We start from the raw sequence: 21258 nt of genomic DNA, 5'->3' as shown, positions 1-21258 counted from the left end.
AAATCTTTTAAAGCAGCCATGATGGATCTGCTTTTTGTTGTTTGGTTGCTCTCTTCAGCGTATATTTATCACAGGTCAAGGCCATTTTTTATTTCTTAGTTCACTATTTTTCCAACACCAGGCTGACATTTTCCTGTACGGCTCACTTACTGTGTCAAAATTAAAAGAAAGATGTAATTAACGGATGAAATACCACTCCCCAAATCAAACTGACGGTCAGCAAACAGACAGAGCGAAGACTTCTAGATTAGTGAAATAAAATGCAAAACCTTTAAAAATCTTCAGAATTCCCCCAAAGCAGCTTGAAAGCATAACTGAATGCTACATTTAAAGTTTTATGATCCTGATGTTCGTCTCCTTACACCAGTTCTAAAGCTGGTCCCTTTGCTGACCTCAGTGTAATTACTCCTGCCTGACAATTGTGGAACTGAAGGTAGAATCAGACTTCTTGTATGATGGAAAAAGTGTGCAGAAGTTGTATCACTGAAGGGGGGTCGACTACTGCCTGTTAATAAACATTTTTCCCTTTCAGATTTTATTTTGATTTATTTCAGAATCAAATGCAGACTGTTCTGGTGCAAACATTTGCAGTATGAGCATCTTTTCTTACACTGAAAAATAAAAATCTTTACAGTCACAGCATGTTAACTAGAAGTTCTGTTTTATTAATGGAGTTAATGTAAAGCTAGTCATCATTTCAGCCTTTAAATACCCAGGACAATAAAAATAGCAATACTATTCACAGAATAGATTATTTGTTTTGATATGGAATGTTAAAATAAAATTCATGGAATAGATTAAGTAAAAAATGAAATGAGTTTGTGCTTTGGGGGCTTCTTATAAGTACGGATGTGTGCGTGTGTGCATGTGTATGTGTATGTCTGTGCCTAGATATATAAAAATATAAATATATATGTATTTATAATGCCTCTGAAATAATCTCCTGTTTTGCCACTCACCAAAACTATAATTTCTTCAGCAGCCTCCCAATCCTAGCTAGGTAAGAGTGTGCGTGCCTCTGCGTGTGCGCGAGTGTGCGCGCCTATTCCTTTCGAGGGCACAGAGATGGGGGAGGGGCTGCCTTTAGATTATTTGTTTAAAAACTGAATTTTTAATTGGTTTGTACATACAAGGTGATTTTATGATACAACTTTATACGACTTTAGAATATGACTATAGTTTAGGAATAACTGAACAGCACCGAGCAGAAAGAAAATTAAGGCTGAATATAAAGGATAGTAATCACAAAACTTGTAATGCTTTGTTTGGCTGTGACATATTCTCCTAGAAAAATGAAAAGAAAATTAAAAACAAGGCTATGTGAGACTTTTCAAGAATATGTGAGAATCTGAGAGTGGGCAATATTAAGATTTTTCTCTGATACACCAAGTGTTGATCCCTTGTTTTGTGTAAATTGCCTGCAAATATATCACACTCAGAATTGTATGAAATACACCTGGAGCAATATTTTTGGACAGAGGAGATACTCGAAGCCTCTGGAGGAAGATATATTCCAAAACCACTTTGACGGTTCTTACAGAAAATAAGCACTGTTTAGGAGGGACAAAAGTGTTGATGAGAAATCCAAAGTCCCGCTGTAATGAGTGAATAAAACAATATTGGAAGGAGAAGGTACCTAAGGGGTTTTTTTGCACATGAAAACAAATAACTCAGTTTCAGTATAACGAGTTATTTGTGTTTTGAGTAACCCAGTGATTTTTGACTGCATTGGTGTATATCCTGAGATATTTTACCATGTGCACAACAGCACGACTGCTCAGCCCTGTGTTCAGTGGAGACTGAAAAATTAGAGTGAAAAAAACAAACTAGAGGGCAATAAGCTTTTAAGATCTCCATTGCTTACTGGAAGATGCCTTGAGAAGGCTGGGCTTTGAAGACAGTGCAAAAACATCTACCAGCCCTCAACTGAGCAGAAACCTACAGTCCTTTCACAAATTAACTGCACGTGTGGTTTTTTTTTTAGTATTAGTTTCTTTTAACTCAAAGTCTGAATGAATAGCAGGTACTTCTAGCTAGTGTAAATCTATTCTCGTAGTGCACATCAAACACAGATCAGCTTTCGTTTAACTTGGTTTAATCAGGGTTTTTCAGATCTCCACAGTGCCCAGATCGCTGCTAAACTTGCCATGAGATCTTGCCAAACATGTGCAAAAGAATCAAATTTCTGCTCCAATCTGTGTTCCCGGTGATTTGGTGGGAGTTTGGGAATGTGTTGTAACAGTGTCCACTGCAAAATCAACGTCTCTTCCCATATCGTTAGGCAGATGGACAGGCTGGCAGACAGGACTAGCCTAGTTTGGGGGCAGGGACAAAAATAACACGATCATATTTCAACTCATTGTTCAAGTTTAATGAGTTCTGCCATAGCTCCAGCACTAGAAGGTTATTGTGAAGGAAAAACAAAGGGACCCTTCTTTTGTCTTTCTTCACAAACTATCAGGCCCCATTACTGAAAATTAAAGTTCAATAAAATTCGTATTCAGAGATAATTAGCGGACAGCTTTGTGGTGCAGCGGATAATATGACCAAAGTGCTGGTTCACAGCAGTGTGTGCTGAAGTGTGAAAGAGGCAGTTCTCCGTTGCTGCTTCTGAGGTCATACCCCCTCATCCTGCATACAATGTGGCAGTCAAAATGCAGCATTCTTACCTGCTGTGATAAAAAATACACCAAGGCCAATAAATTATTTCAACCCCCCTCCCCCTTGCAGCTTTTTTTTTTTTAAACAAAGCCAGATCATTAGTAATAAACTATGACTTCATTAGAATGTTCCACATAACAGGATTACAGAGGAATGTGTCAATAATTGGCAAAGGTTTGTCTTTCATTAATTAACACCTTTGTATGAATACAAACTTGTTATCCTCACTTTTTATAGGTGAAATATTACCATTAAAATTAGACCTTTGGTTTTAAAAAAAAAATTCTTGATGGTGTTAATTTGTACAACCGAACATTTTCGAAATATTGTTTAGATCGGAAAAGAAACCAAGTTTGAAAACAGGCAGCATTTCAGGAAGATGCATTTCACTGCACTGAGGGAAAGGAAAGTTTCAGAGTTCTACTCTCTTATACACACGCTATGTAAAGTGTATATATACATTCTCTAGATATAGGAGAATATTTAGGGCAGTAACTAATTAAAATATTTGTTCTGGTTTTGTTGCTTAACAAAAAAATGCACATTAACTACGTCAGCTTTGCTTTCCCCATCCGTCTCTGAGGAAACAGCTCATAAGCTAAGGGGCAGTCTGTAATATTGGACTGTTTATCCTGCAATACAAATGTCTATGTGGACAGAAGGCAAAGAGCAAATTCTACCTAAAAAAAGGTAGAGTATTATTCTGAGTTAGACACAGAGTCATTTGTATTTTTACCAGTTTCAACTGATGGCTTACAAATGTATCTTTTAGCATTTATAAAGATGGTGAGTGAGATATTCGCATGTGTAGTGGGATCCTGGCTGGAGCTTAATTCTTAAATCTGTGATGTTGTTTCACTGCTGACATGTTTATTTTGATCACTAAATGATTTACAAGATGCATCCCATTAGCTGAAGACTCTAACCCAGGATGCGCAAGGGCTTAAAATATCACCATCCCTGTTGAATTCAGTAGGGTGATCAAATTTTCTAAAATAATCTTCTGGTTTTTGAGTCATAATATCTTCCATTTTTGAAGCTTCACACCAGAGTCATGTGTGCTCTGACATGGGCTCTTCTCATGCAATCAGACCAAAAAGGTATTAAATACTTATGTAAAACAAGACCTCAGTAAAGTTGCATTTTGTCACCCCTTGCCCAGGCTTTCCTGGAAAGGGGGATAGGATGATATTTAATGGGAGTTGTTCTCAGGAGTAACTGTACATTCCCATGTACTTATGGTTGTGTTTTTTTTTTCCTAAACCCCATTTTATTTCACAATTCACTGCCCAATAAGCATATTCTCAAAAAAAAAAGTAACAAATGGGAAATGGGAGCACATTTAATTTCTGTCTAGTTTAGTAAAAGGCAGTATATGGTGTTACTTTAAAAACCTGTATGGAAATACCCAAAAACATTGTTGGATTTGTCATCCATACCACAGAGCCTTTCTGTAAGCTTAAATTTGAAAAATGGCTTCACATATTAGTGAATTCAACTCATTAAAACCAGGTCATTCCCCCCCCCCCCCCCCCCCAAAAAATACATTTTCTGATTGGTGGGGAAAAGTAGGGCTCCACTTCATCATTGTTTTTCTGGAGGTAGCTGTTTGAAACTGCATGGACTTCAAAGTTTTTCAGACTCTTGGGATTTTTTTGACAAATAGCAGCTTGCAGCCGGAAAATCTCAGCACCCTACAATACAAGGCTGAACTCTTCCTGATTATAGTGGAACCAGGTTTATTAACATTACGTAAGGAAGCACTTTCATCTGCATTTCAGTGTGCGGTGAACTTAGTATTTGATTAGAAAAGGAGGATTAAGGCCGTGTCTACATTAGCAAAAAATTCAGTAAGATAAGAGTAAATCAGTACATCAAAGCAGTTGACGCTGAAGCCCTACATCTTGCTATGTGGCTGAAAGTTCTCACTTCGGACCAGGCTTAGTATGATCTCCTGGTCTGAATGTCCTCATCGCACATATGGTTCAAAGTCACCCACTCAATGTCCAAATGCTTATGGCTGCATTAGGGAACGCACCACACTGGGTGCACCTCTGAAATGGAGACCCTCGTTTAGTTTTCTCTGAAATCCAATTCACAGGCACCTAGTTTGCAGGTGCCAAAAAATACTGTGCAACACAACAAAGCACAGTAACATGAGGAAACTCAGGGGCTATGAATCAAAATATTAGTGTAATGCAACCTAAAAGTGCCGCCCAGCTAGTTGAACACAGGGTACCGTAATTCTTGGAATTTCAGTGACACTCTGACCCCTGTGCAACCTCCTCAGTGGTGTAGCATTCAGCCATTAACTTTCTTCAAATGAAGTCCTGCAGCTCCCCCTACTCCAGACCAAGGAGTGGGGCTGAAGTGTGTGGTGGACACTTCAGTAATTCAACACTTCAGTAATTCAACACTTCAACCCCTTCATAAACATCCTAGGGAAAATATATCATAATACGGATTAAAGTCTGCAGGCACATTAAGTTTACAGGGGATTATGTCTTCGATACATGGAGGTAAATTAGAGAGGTTGGCAATATTCTGCCACTTTACAGCGGCATTTTGAGAGAGATTTCCAACACAGTGAGGACCCTTCATCAGTCCAAGCAGCACGAAGCCATGCAGCCTCTGCACAACGCCATTCTGGAGGCTGTCTCACTGAGTTATCGCAGTGCTGTGACAAGTTGATAAGCCCTGTCAAGGAGTTCATAAATCAGCAGTTATTATTAGCTCAAACTTAGATAAACTGCTTCTAGAGCTGAGCTGGTTCACCAGGCTGTCTTTGGCTGTCTTTGCCTCTGTGGTGAAGATGTATCTGCAACCTCCCATCAGTGCCTGAACTGCACCTTCTCTGAATCCTTAGGTCAATGGTATTATCCTGTCCTCTTTTCTTTTGTTGAAAGTCGTCTTCAAGCAATTCACGCCAGAATATGCAGTTGCTCCTTGTAACAGTGTGAAGCAGTTTTCTAACTACATGAGGTTGGCATTAGCTATGTTTGAATTGCAGTTCAGCTCCTACAGGAATTTTTTTTGTCGTTTCCTTCTCAACAACACAACACCCTATAATACTTAATAATGTCAGTGTGGTGGTTTTTAAATTTTCCAAGAACTGATAGGATCTGAAATATTTTGATGTTTCCATAATCCCAAGGTCTCACATCTGTCACTCGGTATTGGCAACTAGTTTGTGTGATGAAAACAATTGCAATAAAGCATGTGTAAATCAGAGCTGTGCTGCTCCTTGCAGTCTTCTTCTGTTTGCTTTAACATTGATTACTTAAGAGTGAAATTTGAAAGTTGAGTCTCACTGTGATAGAAGTATTACTTAAATAAAACCATATCATTCTGCATATCTTTTAAGGATGAAGTGGGATAGGCAGGTATTTTATCCAACTGCTGTGTATAGGATAATATACTAGTCCAGTTTCTCAGTTGCTCATTCATTTGATGCCAGTCAAGTAAGTGGAAAACGGAATGAAGAGAACAAAATCAGGGTTCAAACCAAACTCCAAATAAAATCAACTGTTTTCAGTAAATTTGGATCAAGCCTCAGTTTTAAAATGAAATAAACTGCATTTAAAATGAATGCTGGAAAAGACCTGTTTTTATAATTACTTTTTTTAAAAAAGGATGAAAAGGATCTTTTTTATATATATATTAAAAGCTAGTGTCCTGTATACCTGAAATCTATCTGAAGGTCTGTCAGTGGAGGACAGCTGATAAAATCCACACAGAAATCCAAAGGTCTTTTGCAGCTGTGTGAGTGAAAGCTTTTGCTATCACCTTTCTCACAGATGCACTTTGGTTGTGGAACAAGGGCTTGCTTACCACAGCCCTGTCCCAAAGCTACCCTCCGCAGGACCAGGTGTGCTCTGGATCTGTTTTCCCTCCTTCTGTTTCTTGCTTACTGCAGAAAGCTAACTTAAAGCATACAGACGGGATTGGAGCCAAAGCAAAGTTAAGCCTCTTGCTGGTAATCACAACAGGGCACCAACATAATACAGAGCTCAACCTATTATGTCAGTCAAAACTCCCCCCAAAAATTTACAGCGCATATTGGGTCTGGCTGAGAGGGAGTTAATTTTCCCCATAGCAGCCCCCATAGTGCTGTGCTTTGTATTAGTAGCTGGAAAGATGTTGATAACACAGCAGAGTTTTGGCTACTGCTGAGCAGTGCTCACACAGCGTCAAGGCCGTCTCTCCAACATTCCCCCCTCACCAGCAGCCAGGACAGCTGACCCAAACTGACCAAAGGGCCATTCCATACTATATGACATCTGCTCAGCAATAAAAGCTAAGAGAAAGGAGGAGGAGGGGGGACATTCATTATTATGACATTTGTCTTCTAGAGCAACCGCTCCACCTACTGAAGCCCTGCTTCCCAGGAAGTGGCTGGACACCGCCTGTTAATGGGAAGTAGAGGGTAAATCTTTTGTTCTCCTTGGCTTCCACATGCAGCCTTTGCCTTTGTTTTATTAAACTGTCTTTATCTTGACCCACAAGACTTTTTCCATCTTATTTTCTTCCCCCAGCCCTGTCCTGCTGAGGAGGGGAGCAGCTTGGTGGGCACCTGGCATCCAGCCAGGGTCAATCCACCACACAGGGAAACCCAGGGCAGATGAGACTGGAATTTCCTGTATACTTAATGTGCTCTAATGTAATGAGGAGCCACTTCTTTAGCCACTGAAGACAGCTCTGGCAACTGTTCTGCTAGATACCCTCAGTTTAGGAAGGTCCATCCTCTATTTTCTGTCGTCTGGCAAGAGTTTGGAGAAAATACTGCAAATGAGTCAGTGGCTGGCTTGACATTGAAGCCACACTTGAAGGAGCCAGTAATGATCGTGGTGAGCCAGGATGAGTCCCTGACTGTCACAAGGTGTCCGCCTCCCTGCTGTGCTGGTGTGGCCCTGATGCAGGGCAAGCTTCATTCATCCCTTCAGTGCCCCTCGGGGAGGGAAGGGCAACTCACCTGTCCCACTAACCTGCACAGCTCCCTGCATTTTGGAGAGCTGGCAGAAAGGCAGCACTAGATGTTCGATGCTCTCTTCCACATTGGCCAAGCTGCTACTTTGCCCCTGTATGTCATGGAGCAGGCCTCCACCAGAGGAGCACCTGATATATGAAGGATACATCCAACCTGCCGACACTTCACAGATGTCAGTATGCACCCAAACCACCTCTGGAAAGCTGCTGAGTGCAAACCTGGATCCCAAACCTGTGGAAGGCTCTGCCATTGCCACTGATCAGGTTTTCCCTCCTGATACGTGAAGATATAGTCATAAAACTTAGGTTTTCTAGTGGGAAACACTGTTTTACTCTTGGCCTCCACTCATAGGTCTACAGGATGAACTGGCAAGTCTTTCCTGCAGCATCAGTCTTCCCAGTGCAGAAGGACATGTGGAGTTTCCCTCGTTTAGAAGCGGGCCCTGTTACAACAGAATGAAACCATTGCAACTTCAAAGACCACAGCTAAACTCTGATGTCAACACTTGAAGTAGTGCATAAGTCAATTCCTATTGATTAATATTAATTTAATAAACCAGCAATCACTTGCTATTAAAGAAGAAAGCTAATTCCCTGTTTCTGAGTAAATTATACACTGTAAACAAATCCTGAGAGATGCAAACATTGGCTGGCTTCACTTTTCTTTAGCAGAAGATTTGGATGCTAAGTGTGTCAACCTTATGGTATTAAAATTTTTAAATATAGAGGTATGTAATGAAAGCATAATGTCTATCCCCTGTGATTACAGTCCACCCACCACCACGGAGTGTAGATGGCAGGCATCCCTTGCTAGCATGGCCCTCGCTCTTTGGAGTTTGAGGCATCCAGCTGCAGGGAGGGTAGAAGATACCACAGTCCTTGCAGAATAAATCTCTTGAGTAGCAGCTTGGGGGATTTGGTTATGTGAGACTGTAACAAAATTACCCTGTGAAGTCCTGGAAAAAGGTAAGGAAAAATTAGCTAGGGAAATGCCTTGAGTTACTAAAAATTTTAATTTACTATGCATTAATTATTGTTTCATTAAGTTCAGTATCTCTTTCCAAGTTTTAATGGCATTCAGATCTTTGGTGGTTTTGATTACTTTTGTTCACTGACAGGGCAGGGGTGTTTTGGAAGGTAAAGGGTAACGCCACTCTCTTTGTACCATGGAGTCTTTGTAGATATAACAAGTCCTACTGGAATTTTGGTTCATTTAGCGGAAACTTAAAGTTTGTAAAGGAAGAGACTTATTTTGTGACTAGTAATTAATTCTTTAAATATTTGATGGAATATCTGTAAATAGTTCATCTCTATTTCTATTTGTTTGTTTTTGTGTTTATACATAGTGATCACAAACAGCACGCCAAGGCCACAATCATGTTCACCTAGTGCTGGAAAATCTACTGACTTTCTGACTGCCTGATCCGATTCTAAGGAATAACCCTTCCTCCTCAGAATTAGAGATGCAAGAAATGGATATAAAAGGTAGTGTTTATAGTTAGAAAACAACATCAGCTGAAGAAGAGGAATAACAGTTAACAGAACTATAATTATGTCTCATCTGGTCTGACGTGGCAGACACCATGCAGCTACTAAGGTGGCATCAGGTCTCCTGTCATGTATCCACTGATTTTATGAAAGCTGCCTACAGATACCGCCCTTCCTTTCACGACCCGAGTTCTGTTCAGGAAGAATGCTGGGCTACTTTATCTGCTCGGTTTAGGCATTTTTCTGCAAGAGCACAGAGTTCTATAGGCACAGTGTCAGGAAGATGGGGAATTTTTTCCTTCAGCACATGCTGAGTCTCCGCATGCACCTCAGAGAGGTGCAGAGATCCCTGCATTGGATCTGCTGGGTCGCCCAAGAGTTGACCCAATGTATGTAAGAGTTAGGAACAACTTGGGGATTTGGCTTCAAGCTTTGTACCACTCCTGCAGTGCAGTATTGCTTTAGCCTCTGTGACTGAACTTTTCTAGAACTGAAAGAAGACATACTTACACATGGGGAAGGGAAATACGTGGATCTTTCTCTGCAAAGAGAAATCTGGTTTGTGTACACATGTTTAACCTTGAAAAATAAGCGTCAAAGGGAATCCTGTTTTGCAAACAGTCATTGCAATCATGTAGATAATTCATAGTTAAGGTTTACAGCTCATAGCTTAAGTTTTTAAAGTATGTATAAAGTTGGACACTCTCCGCCCCCAAAAATAAGAAACTAATTGGGCAATAACAAAATGGAGATTACCTCCTATAATCCTACATTTTCATGTTGCCTTTTTTTTCCTCTTTTTTTAATATTTTTACAAGCTTCAAAAGCAGTCTTGGTATTAGGTATTAGTTTAGAAAATACGTAGGAAGTAAATACAAGATAGAATTTTTCATTTTTTTAAAATCTGTTTTAAAGAGATATATATATATAAAGACTGTGTGAAATATATACAGGCAGTACAGCATATAGAAGGTATACGGATCTGTGAAGTTAAATCAGGGTTAATATTCTGTACTAAAAATCTAGCTGTGATTATCAGATAGGATTTTTTAGTGTTACTCAGTAAGTTATCAACCATTAAGCAACCTAAAGCCACCTAACAGGTGTCTACACTAGGTCTTATCAGTCCCAGCAAAATTAGTCAAGAGGAGAACCTGGATTAATTAAAGAAAAAGAATAGCAAGTACTCTGCTGTGTTCTGACTGCTTTCTTGTAGACACAAAAGTATAAGTACCAGCATTCAGTCTTACAAGTTTTGACCTAACTCCATCATATTTCACAGTCAGAGATATAGCTGTTGGTAAGGCTCAGCATGATGGCAATTCTCTTATGCATTTACACATCTGCTCTGATATCCAGTAGAGGTGGCCAATAAATATTCCCTTTTCACTACCATGTAAAAACAAGTAAGGAAAAAAGTTCCTTAGGTGGGTTCAGTACCACTGATGATCTTCCTTCATCAATAGAAAAAGCTTAAAAATACAGCAGTTGAAAAGTCAATGGTATAAGGTTAACTTATTATTATACCCATTTAAGGATGAAGGTGCTTATTTAAAAAAATGCAGTCAGAATCTTAAATTAGTTAAATTAAGCAATCAGTTAGCATATGATACAATGTAGACTATCATTCCAGTTCAGAATACGATATTTCTTGTGCAGCAGTTATTTGAAGCAAACGTGTCAGTGCCAAGTTTCAATGTACTGAGTTGTTTTCTGTTCCATAACTAGAGAAGTGTTCACAAAACAGCACAAAAGTCTTCCTTCTCTGAAGTCTTCAACTTGCCTGCCTGCATTTTAAGTTCACCGTAAATCAATAGCTGATCCAAGTAACATCTTCTATATCAGCCTCTTCAGAACAGATCTGGAGAGCTGAGTTCCTCGATGTGTGCTGCTACATGTGTCTGTAGCATTTTTAAGGCATATTTCTGTATTTTTTATAGGTCTGTTGGGAATACATGAAGAGTAATAGTGATACCAGAAACTCTGAGCAATATGGCTGTTCTTAGTTTGACACTATGACATGCTGTAATATTAAAAATGGGTAGCTCCAGTCTTTCCAAACTTGTGAAAAATTGCACAAAAACCAGAGACAGCTGGTGAATAAGAAAGGTGGAACTACAAAGAAAGCTACAACAGGTAGCCTCTGAAACCTGAGCTCATGGGCTTCCTTCAAGGTATGAATAAAAAGTCCTATAGCCAGTTACAAAAGCTCAATTCTAATTTAGTGGCTACTGAAAACAAGCAAACTTAGCTTATTAAAAATTTTAACTATTTAAGATGCTTCTCTGTGAGGTGTCTGCATGATATGGGCTTAGCATTTTTTTTTTAAAGTCTTCACTGGGCAAAACAGAATTTGCTGTTTCCACATAAAGGTCGTCAGTAGCTTGAAGGTCTATGCAAATCCTTCACACCAAACACTAATAATATTAGAATGGAGTGAGTGATAAAAGAATTAAAGAAAGGAAGATTCGAAGCTACCCTAAGTAAAAAGGGGTGGGGGCTAGCAACTTGTCAATACAATGTTTTCTCTGTGGATGGTCATAACTTGTGTGTTTTTATGGGCAAGTTCACAGTTGTCTCTAAGGCCTGCAAGACCCTTCAAGGTGATCATCAGAGAACCTCAGTTAGGATTTTACAATGTTCCTTTCCTGGTATGCTCCTGTGTCATTCTTTTCTGAAGACATTGACCATATGATGATATTCAAATGGCCAAGCGTTTACAATTTCCAGATCTGCCAAATAGCGAATCAACCTTTATAATTAAAGGTGACAAGCTGACAAGGAAAATGAATGTAAAATTGTATACGTATATGAATTTTTATGTCAGATTGCCGTCTGTGCACTTGTTTTCTCTTTGTCAATAGCCGAAGGCTCATTTCTCTGTACTAGAAGCGCATTTTATATCGAGGCCTTCAGACAGCTCCCCTTCGCCCTAGTGAATTTGCTGATTAATTTTGGATGCTCCTCTTAATTAACACCCCAAAGGAAGTCTAGATTTTCTAGCCTATATTCCATGTAAAACAAGTGAATCTGAAGAACAATGACCTAAGGAGACAGGCGCGCTCTGTCCGAATGACATTACAAGAACATTGAATATCTCACAAGTCAGGACCTGGTCAGGCAATGCCTAGGGAAAATGTAGGCCTTTAATCAGGGCAGAAATGAGATTCATATTAGTCCAATTTCATTTTCTTTATTGCTGACAAAGAGAGGCTGGGATGGATGCCACCTGACAGTTGAAACATGGTGCCCCCGTGCAAGAGCAGGTGCCTCTGGCCTTGATTAATAATTGGTACCATTTTGACTTGTGGGCAGATAAGTTGATGATGGATGAGAGAAAAAGAGTGAAGTGATTTATTATAAAATTAGTATAAAATAATGAACTGGCTAATTGCACACAAGCCTCATAAAATGTAGCTGTGGAGTCAGAAGTGCAATGCCAGGCGACAATAATTTCCACCTCAGTTTTCACAGTGAGATCTTAAAGCAAAGAAAGATAGAAACAACTCTTTATTTATGCAGCTCCTTAATGCAGAAAAAGCCTTGCCCATTCTTCTACTTCAAGCAAATAAAATACTGGGACTTGAATTTCAGTTTTCATTATTACTGTTGCACAAGAAAAGGAAACAGTAGAACCAAACAGGCCGTATTAAACCAACTGTTGCTTCTCTGTTAAAGCTAATAAAACCTTATCATTCTTGCATTTTTTTTGCATACTTCAGCAGGGTAAAATATCTAAAGTTATAAAACTGAGATGCATATGTGTTTAAATCAAAATTAAACATAAAAATTGTCTTGTAACCTCTATTGCAACCTGTAAGAGTGTACAGCTCTCTTAGTAGGTATTGCTTTTCTAGTTTACTTTTTGATGCTTTGAACTTCCAAATCTGTGCTCTGATAACTACTTTAAAGGCTGAGTCATCTACTGCTTGCTACTTTATGCTACATGTGTTCATAAGAGTACAATTACAGATTAAAAAAGCATGTGTTGTAATAGCCATTTACTGCCTGGTAAAACATTTATTTTGTTGTTATGAATCCATGCTGTTATATCCTTTTTCCTTTACAAGACAAATGCTTGGTCACATTCTCTTGTAATTCTTAGAAGTCTAAACTGTTATAACTCCTTGAAATGTTTTGCTACTAGCAGTGCTAGCCAACATCCAACTGTTTTTTTTCCAGCAAGTTCAATTATTAAACCAGCTGAAATTACTGAATTAAATATGACCGCCAACAATATTGTCTGAATAAGATGGATTCAGTCATAAAACTGAAAAAGAAAGTAGGAGCTAAAATTTAGTTTTCATGTGATTGATTTCTATTTTACTGCTAAGACAAAAGTGTGGCAATTTGTCCTTATATTCTGCAGATTTCAAGAAACTGAATTTTCCATGCAGATTAGGAAAGAGGATTTTCAAATAATAGCATGCAAGCACTTCATTGTGGTTCAAAAGCAACAGTGATTGCGTAGCAGCATTAAACTTTTTCTGTGTTTCTGAAGAGAAATAAAAATGGCATCCACTGTTATATCCCTTAGACAAATATTAGAATGTTTCATAACTGATCCAGTTTTAGCTGCATACCATGAGTAGTAATTTATTTTTGTGGGGAGATTTGAGAAAAGTTAACCTGAATTCACTTCTAGAGTGTGTTACTTAAACTACATCAATTCCACAGGAAGTTTTGTTTCAGAATTTCAAGATGCCTTTAACATGACATAGCTTCATGAATTAGTGTAAACTCAGTTAAGACTGTTTCAGAAAAAGTATCCACAATTTACTGCAGCTTAACTTCATATTCTTTTTAAACTGATATCACTGTTTTATCTGGACTAACTACCTCAAGAGTCCCCTATTCAAAAACCTTTTCACACTGATTTGTTTACAGTTTATTTGGAGAAAAAAATATCACGTAAAAGGTTATTTAAGAGAAAAATTACAGATGAACCAACCTTTTTTGTCTGATTCCAAAATTGTAAAATTTATCATAATCTCTGCCAAAACCTGAAGGCTAAATCCCATCATGACAATGGGAGCACAGGCTTGAGAAAAATACATATTTCTGTGAAATAGGAGAGTAGACAGTAATAGTGTCTGTGCCGTCCTTGCAAATTGCACGGAAGTGTTCTCACCATCACGTTATCGCAATATCTCAGAGGTTTTGGCTTTCAGGATAAAAGGAAATAATTAACCACAGTGCTTTTAAGACCATGAGGTAAATAACACTACAAGGAACAACTTGTGCTGTGAGTCCCACCAGCTCTATACTCAAGAGGAAGCAGCATGGCTGACTATGAAAAGGACACTTTTCTGTCAGCTACATTGTAAGAGGTGTTTGGGCCATCATGTCCCTTGTCTGTAAGAGGTTGGTGCCAGGCAGGAACTAACTCCACATCTTTGCCACCTTCTCTCTGCTACTGCTGGGGACCATGAAGTGAGACTGGCCTTTTCTCCATACAGCAAACATGACAGCATGGGGGTAGCATCACTAATGTCTAGGAGTCTTGTGGCTGAAATGATAACATAACATCAAAGGCAGGACAGCTGAACACTTACTCCCATATTATTAAAAGGCCTCAGAGAGCAGCTTTAAGATAAGGAAGGAAAGTGAAGTCTACTTACCTTTTCCTTGAGACTTGGTTTTAGAGTTCACAAACCAAGGAACATCCCTCATGGAATTAGTGCCTGCCCACTAGCTTTTCTACTGGGAGCTAGAAAAACAAAAGGAGACCAAATCTCTCTGGACTTGGAAGGAGGTGGAAACAATCAAAGAAATGTGGTTTCTCCACACTACTGCTTTCAAAGGCTGGCTGGTATCTAAGTGGTGGCCTTCATATGTGATCTGGACTTTGGGTAACCGGAGTGAAGAACTAGAAATTAACTTGTGGGTTAGATAGGTTTTATTCAAGCAGCTTTTGCACATGTATTAGCTTTGTATTTTTGTCCTTCCCTAGCCCCCCTATCTTTCTCACATTAGCTTGCAGAAACCGTTCCCAGCCTTTGATACCCTTTCTGAAGGCAAAACTCAAGGAAGAATCTCCATTCCTTTGGGGAAAGGTACCACTTTCTCCAAGATATTCCTTTGAGAAAACTAGTGAAAGGAGAATAAGATTTAGTGCTGATCTATCTCACTCAGCATAGGTTAGGTGGTGTATCGCAAAGAAAAAACTGAACTGTGACACACGTCTACCTCATAAAAATACCTATCATGTAGGTTTGAACAGGTTTGAACAACTATTGCTGTTTTGTTCAAAACTGTAGCTAATCACAAACTGGAGAAGGTTACTGATAGAAATGCATGGTTTTTACCTATTTTGCAATACATGGCAACTCTAGTTTTTCTGTCTAGCTGTGCTTCATATATTTCATTTTTGCAGACACTGGTTTAAACATGTCTGCCAATTGTGGTGTGCCTGCCAGCATCACTGTCTGCTCTTAGCAGGCAGAAAGGTGTACCATAAAGTGCTGCTAATAAAGGTGAGGAATGGGAAGGCTTTCTTTGCTCTCAGTTATCTCTCAAACGGATGAATGATAATAGCCAGGGAAAATGTCCGTACTGACACATTTTTAACAATGCAAACGAAGTGTCATCTCATTTCACCAAGTGTAATGACCACATAGTGATCTAGTCATGTTGAAAAAATGGATGAATTATTATTTCTGAAGTATTATGGCTGCTGTTTATTGCTCTATTTCCTCCACATACCCATCTCCATGCCACCTCATGTTTTCCTCCTTTTTTTTTCTTAAACTTTCTGTAAGCTTTTTATTTACGTTTTTCATAATTTTTCTTCTGCATTTCCTGTTTGGGCATTTTCCTTTGGATTTCATTTTAAGTTTTCCTTTCTTAGTTCCTTCCATCCAGTCATTTTTATTTTCTTTATTTTAATTTTTTACTCAGTTTTTGACTCAGCTGTCTTCTCACTAGCCTCTTTTCTCTGTCTTTCATGCTGAGTAACCAGTGGGAGTACATAAATCCCTTAATGCATGTGCCATTCTGTACTGATTAACATTGCTCCCCTTATATAGCCTTTTCTTTATCAAATCACTCATCTCACACCTCATTTTTCTTTATTCCTTCTCCATGGCATTATTTTTTGCCTCATATTTCCAATGCAAGTTTCTGTTGAGAAATTCCAGCTTTCTCCACTGTTTCAGTTTCTTCTCATGGGTTCTTGCTTTCTGCTTTTTGTTTTCCTATCCTCCATTTCCCCCTTTCTCTTTCTCCAGCCCCATCAGTCTTGTTCCTCTTCTCCAACAGTACTTGCATTGCCTCAAGGTACCACGCTGCTCAACTGCTCTCATATATTCCACATAGGTCCTTTCCCCCAACAGGTTTTGTCTTCCTGCCACTCTTACCAATGACAATAAATTCGGTTTCTGAGACCTCCCACCACAGTTCTCCAAGATCAGTAGAGGTAGGGTTTAACAGAAGATTACTGTTCAGAAGTAATGTTATTTCATCTACTTTGTCTTCCTGAAGGCCCAAAAGGACAACATTTTGGAATGTGCTTTGTGAAACAGATGTTTCGAGGTCTCCAGGAAGCTGGGAAAACACATGGGACTAGAACAGTCTTTATAACTTTATCTGTCCCTGCTGGAGGGGACCAGTTAAGCAAAGCCACAGAAATAGTCAAAATGTGAACAACAGAGCAAGGACACATATTGTTTTAGAAGTCTCCCTTTTTAGTTATTTTATATGACAGAATATGGGGTTGGGTTTAATTATCTAACACTTCAGTATTGGTTTGTCTTTGGGCTCCATTTGTATTTAAGAGGCATGCATAACAGTGGCTAGAAACGCATATGGATATTTGTACTCCTCTTTCAGTGTGGAGAATTTGTCTCCCTCTTTTTATGCTCCATAGTCATAGAATCATAGAATCATAGAATCATTAAGGTTGGAAAAGACCTCTAGGATCATCAAGTCCAACTGTCAACCCAACACTACCATGTCTCCTAAACTATGCCCTGAAATGCCACGTCTACACGTCTTTTAAATACCTCCAGGGATGGTGACTCCACCACCTCTCTGGGCAGCCTGTTCCAGTGCCTGACCACTCTTTCAGTATTTTTCCTAATATCTAGTCTAAACCTCCTCCGGTGCAAATTGAGTCCATTTCCTCTCATCCAATCATTTGTTACTTGGGAGAGTAGAATGACACCCACCTCACAAGAACCTCCTTTCAGGTAGTTGCAGAGAGCAATAAGGTGTCCCCTCAGCCTCCTCTTCTCCAGGCTAAACAACCCCAGTTCTCTCAGCCTCTCCTCATAAGACACGTGCTCCAGACCCTTCACCAGCTTTGTTGCTCTTTGCACATGCTTCAGCACCTCAATGTCCTTCTTGTACTGAGGGACCCAAAACTGAACACAGTATTTGAGGTGTGACCTCACCAGTGCCAAGTACAAGGGCATGATCACTTCCTTACCCCTGCTGGCCACACTGTTCCTGTCACAAGCCAGGATGCTGTTGGCCTTCTTGGTCACCTGGGCACACTGCTGGCTCATGTTCAGCCAGCCGTCACCAACATCCCCAAGTCCTTCTCTGCCAGGCAGCTTGCCAGCCACTCTTCCCCAAGCCTGTAGCATTGCATGGGGTTTTTGTGACCAAAGTACAGGACCCAGCACTTGGCCTTGTTAAACCTCATACAGTTGTTCTCAGCCCATCAATTCAGCCTGTCCAGGTCCCTCTGAAGAGCCTTCCTGCCCTCGAGCAGATCAACACTTCCACCCAACTTGGTGTTGCCTGCAAACTGACTGAGGGAGCACTCGATCCCCTCATCAAGATCATTGCTAAAGATATTAAACAAGACTGGCCTTTACATGGGACTTCATGTAGGACTAAGTAATTCCAAAGAGAGCAAATTAAATCTGATTGATGTTACCTGTTCTTAAATAACTGAAATTGTGCCCCTGAGAAGTCTCCCAGCTGTTTGCCTTCATGATGCTCCTGTTCCCATCAAGAGACTGCAGCAGCTCTGGGATGTGAATGTCATGCTGTTAGCATAGTAGGCCTTTAGATCAACATAAGATTAATCTTACAGCAAAAATCTTTGACTATGTCAGGCCTAGCTTTATGTCTGGCTCCGTCTCTCTCAGAAGACTAGAACTTACTCTTTTAGCAGATGCATTTGAACTGTGTTTTCTGTCAATGTGGGATAAAGAAACAAGAGGCCTACATGTAATTTGGATTTTCCTAAGTATCTCATTTCAATCTAATGTACTGTTGTGTAATTAAGCCAGTAAGTCTATATGACCAGCCCATTTCAGGACTTGGTCTGCTATCTTTAGTCAGTGACAAATTCTGGTTTCCATTGCTTGTTCAGAGATGATAACAGTGTGATTTACAGGTATAAGTAACAAATGAGATCAATTAAAAAGACTAAGAGTGGCACCTGTCTAAGTGTAGGGTTGCACTAAATGACTCCCACATCTTTGTTTCCTGTACGACCCTGCATTTGCAGCCTCTCCTCAGGAAGTTTAACAATGGGAGAGTTGTTTCTTAATGCTCGTGAACCAAGAAAGCAGGCCTTATCCTGCGGTCCAGGGATATGATTATTATCTCTGAGTGAAAACAACAGCCGTATTTTTCAGCTCCATGTGTACAAACGATCCCTGTGTTTCATATAGTTCTTTACTACAGCATCTTGGATTGCCCAATTTGTTACAAGTCTGTACTGTGAGCTGCCTTTGTATAGTTGAGCTGAGTTCAGAGTCAGGTACATGTCCCTCTTTGTTTGCGTACGATTGTCAGCATTTTGTATTCTTAAAGACATTCTCAAGTATTTAAAAGTTATTGCAATCTTAAGAAATTTTCAAGTAAACTGACTTTTTTGCTTTTTAATAGTGACAGGGAAAGTATACAATTTTAAAATTAACGGGACCAGTTTTGTGATATTTCCACTCGTTCTATCTCTATCATTGTCTAATGAAACTTAACGATCATTTTATGATAAGCCATATTAATACAGAAACTCCTTAAAGACTGTGTTTAACATGAATGATGAAATTTCTAATTTTATTATTCCAGTTAAAAGCTTAAAGGTACATCTGCGATTTATTAGAGTATGTACTTCTTCAGACACTGGAACCTTAGTCCAGTTGACTAGTAAATATTTGATATGCAACACCCTGCCAAGGGAAAATCATGGTTGGAAGTCAAGAATCTAGGGTCTTTATGACAGCTCCAAGAAGAGATATCAGGGCATCCAAGAGGCCTAAAGGTGAAAGGGATGTGACCTACTCAGTTTCCTTGCTCCCTATTGCTTTTTTAATAACAGCTTCTCCATTGTTGCATAGTAGAAGCAATGTCCTTCATTTGTTGGCATTGGAGTTCAAGGAAAAGGATAGTAGGGTTTCTGCTCTTGGTACGTATATTCAAGGTCTTGGGACTAGTGCTTCTTTGTATAGTCTTCCTCCCAAGTCAGAAGTATTCAGTCCAGACTCTTTCTCCTCCACCTTCCAGATATGTCTTGCTCCTCTGAGGCACGGTCAGAAGCTTATACTTCTGCTAGCGTAGTCTCTCTCACATTAGTAAAACATCATCTCATTAGAATGAAAATTCCAAGTGAGGAACCCAATACTTGATCCTAGAAACCAGTCCCTACAATGCCTGAAAGACAAATTTCAGGTTTTGTGCTGTTGGGTTACTATATAAAGTGGTGAGTACCATCTGTGCCCGTAGAGCTCTTCAATCTAGGTCACCAGTTAAATTTAGGCTGGATTGGTGAGTACTGAAAAATATTTAAGCTAACATTGTTTAGATGACTATCTTGAAGGAAATACACTCAGAGTTTCTACTGGAGGATTAATATTCCTGTCATACCCCTCCTGAGAACCATCCTTAAAAAGAAACCCAACAACTTATCACCCTCTTTGAACAGGTTGAATTAAATCCAAGAACTAAGTGATGTGAATTACCTTTGTATGCCTAGAGCTATTCCCTGTAAGTAACAGTGATCCAATACATTGGCAAAACAGCCCAGGGGAAATGGCTGTATTGATGCCCATAGTGTGCCTGTACAGGGAACAGAGAAGATTTTTAGTAAAGGTCTGTCAGTCTATTCATGCTGATTAGTTTTCATAACCATTTACTCACTTACTATATTTTGCATCAGTTTGTGTATGCCATTTGCACTGCATTTGTGAGCCCACGCTTACTTGCACTCCTGTGCAAACCCATGTGCAGTATTGCTATGAAACAGGCCTGATCCACGAAAAACATTGCAAATATGTGTTGAGAAGCAAAATGGGAAAAAGCAATTGGGTGTAATAGGGTCAAATATTAGTGTCTGCTGTTCTTCTTCAAAGGGTTCAATATATAGTCACTGCTCTCTGAGAGCACAGGAAATATCCTCTCCTGGAGAATCAAATTCTGGAGGCAAGTGCAAAGCATTATCCATTGCCATCGAGTCTCCAAAATTTCCAGAAAGATACTTAACTTGTCCCTGAGTTTTTAATGATACAGACACCTCCTGGGAACTAGGTCTGAAGGTTAATAGCTCATTTGCTATCCCATGCTGCGGAACTATTTTATATCACTCATCGGGACTGCATTTTAACCGGAAACCTAGATGGGAAAATCCCAAACCCCATTATGGTGTCCCAGCACCTAGGTTTCAAACTTTTTCTAAGTATTACCAATTTAAAATGCTTTTAATGCTCAGTTCTATGTAATTCCTACATTTACATATTCTTTTTTTATTTAATGAGCTGACAGAAGATATTTCTTGTCCCAAAGAATTACAGATATTTAATTAAAGTGTTCAATTAAAATTTTCCAAAATAAATTGAATTGCTGAGTATGGCCATGCGCAGTGATTACATGTAGTTGGCCTCTCACAGAACTGCTCTAAATTATAAGGTATTCTTCAGCTATCATTCACTGAATGTTATTATTTGCTGAATTTAAATCTATTTAAATCTATCTTCAGGCAGACTTAAATTAGTGTATTTATTTTTTAAATAGAAGTTATCTATTGCACGTTGCTCTTTCTTCAGCTTACCTGCTTTTCCATGTTGCATCAACATCCTTCCAAGAGATGCTTATACTCCTCACCCCATTACAGCAGCTTTTCTGAGATTTCTTGGCAGTACATGCTATAAATGCATGCACCTTTTAAAC

Source organism: Phalacrocorax carbo, chromosome 1 (assembly GCF_963921805.1).
Source record: "Phalacrocorax carbo chromosome 1, bPhaCar2.1, whole genome shotgun sequence".
Classification (NCBI taxonomy): Eukaryota; Metazoa; Chordata; class Aves; order Suliformes; family Phalacrocoracidae; genus Phalacrocorax; species Phalacrocorax carbo.
This window is presented reverse-complemented; position numbering follows the sequence as displayed.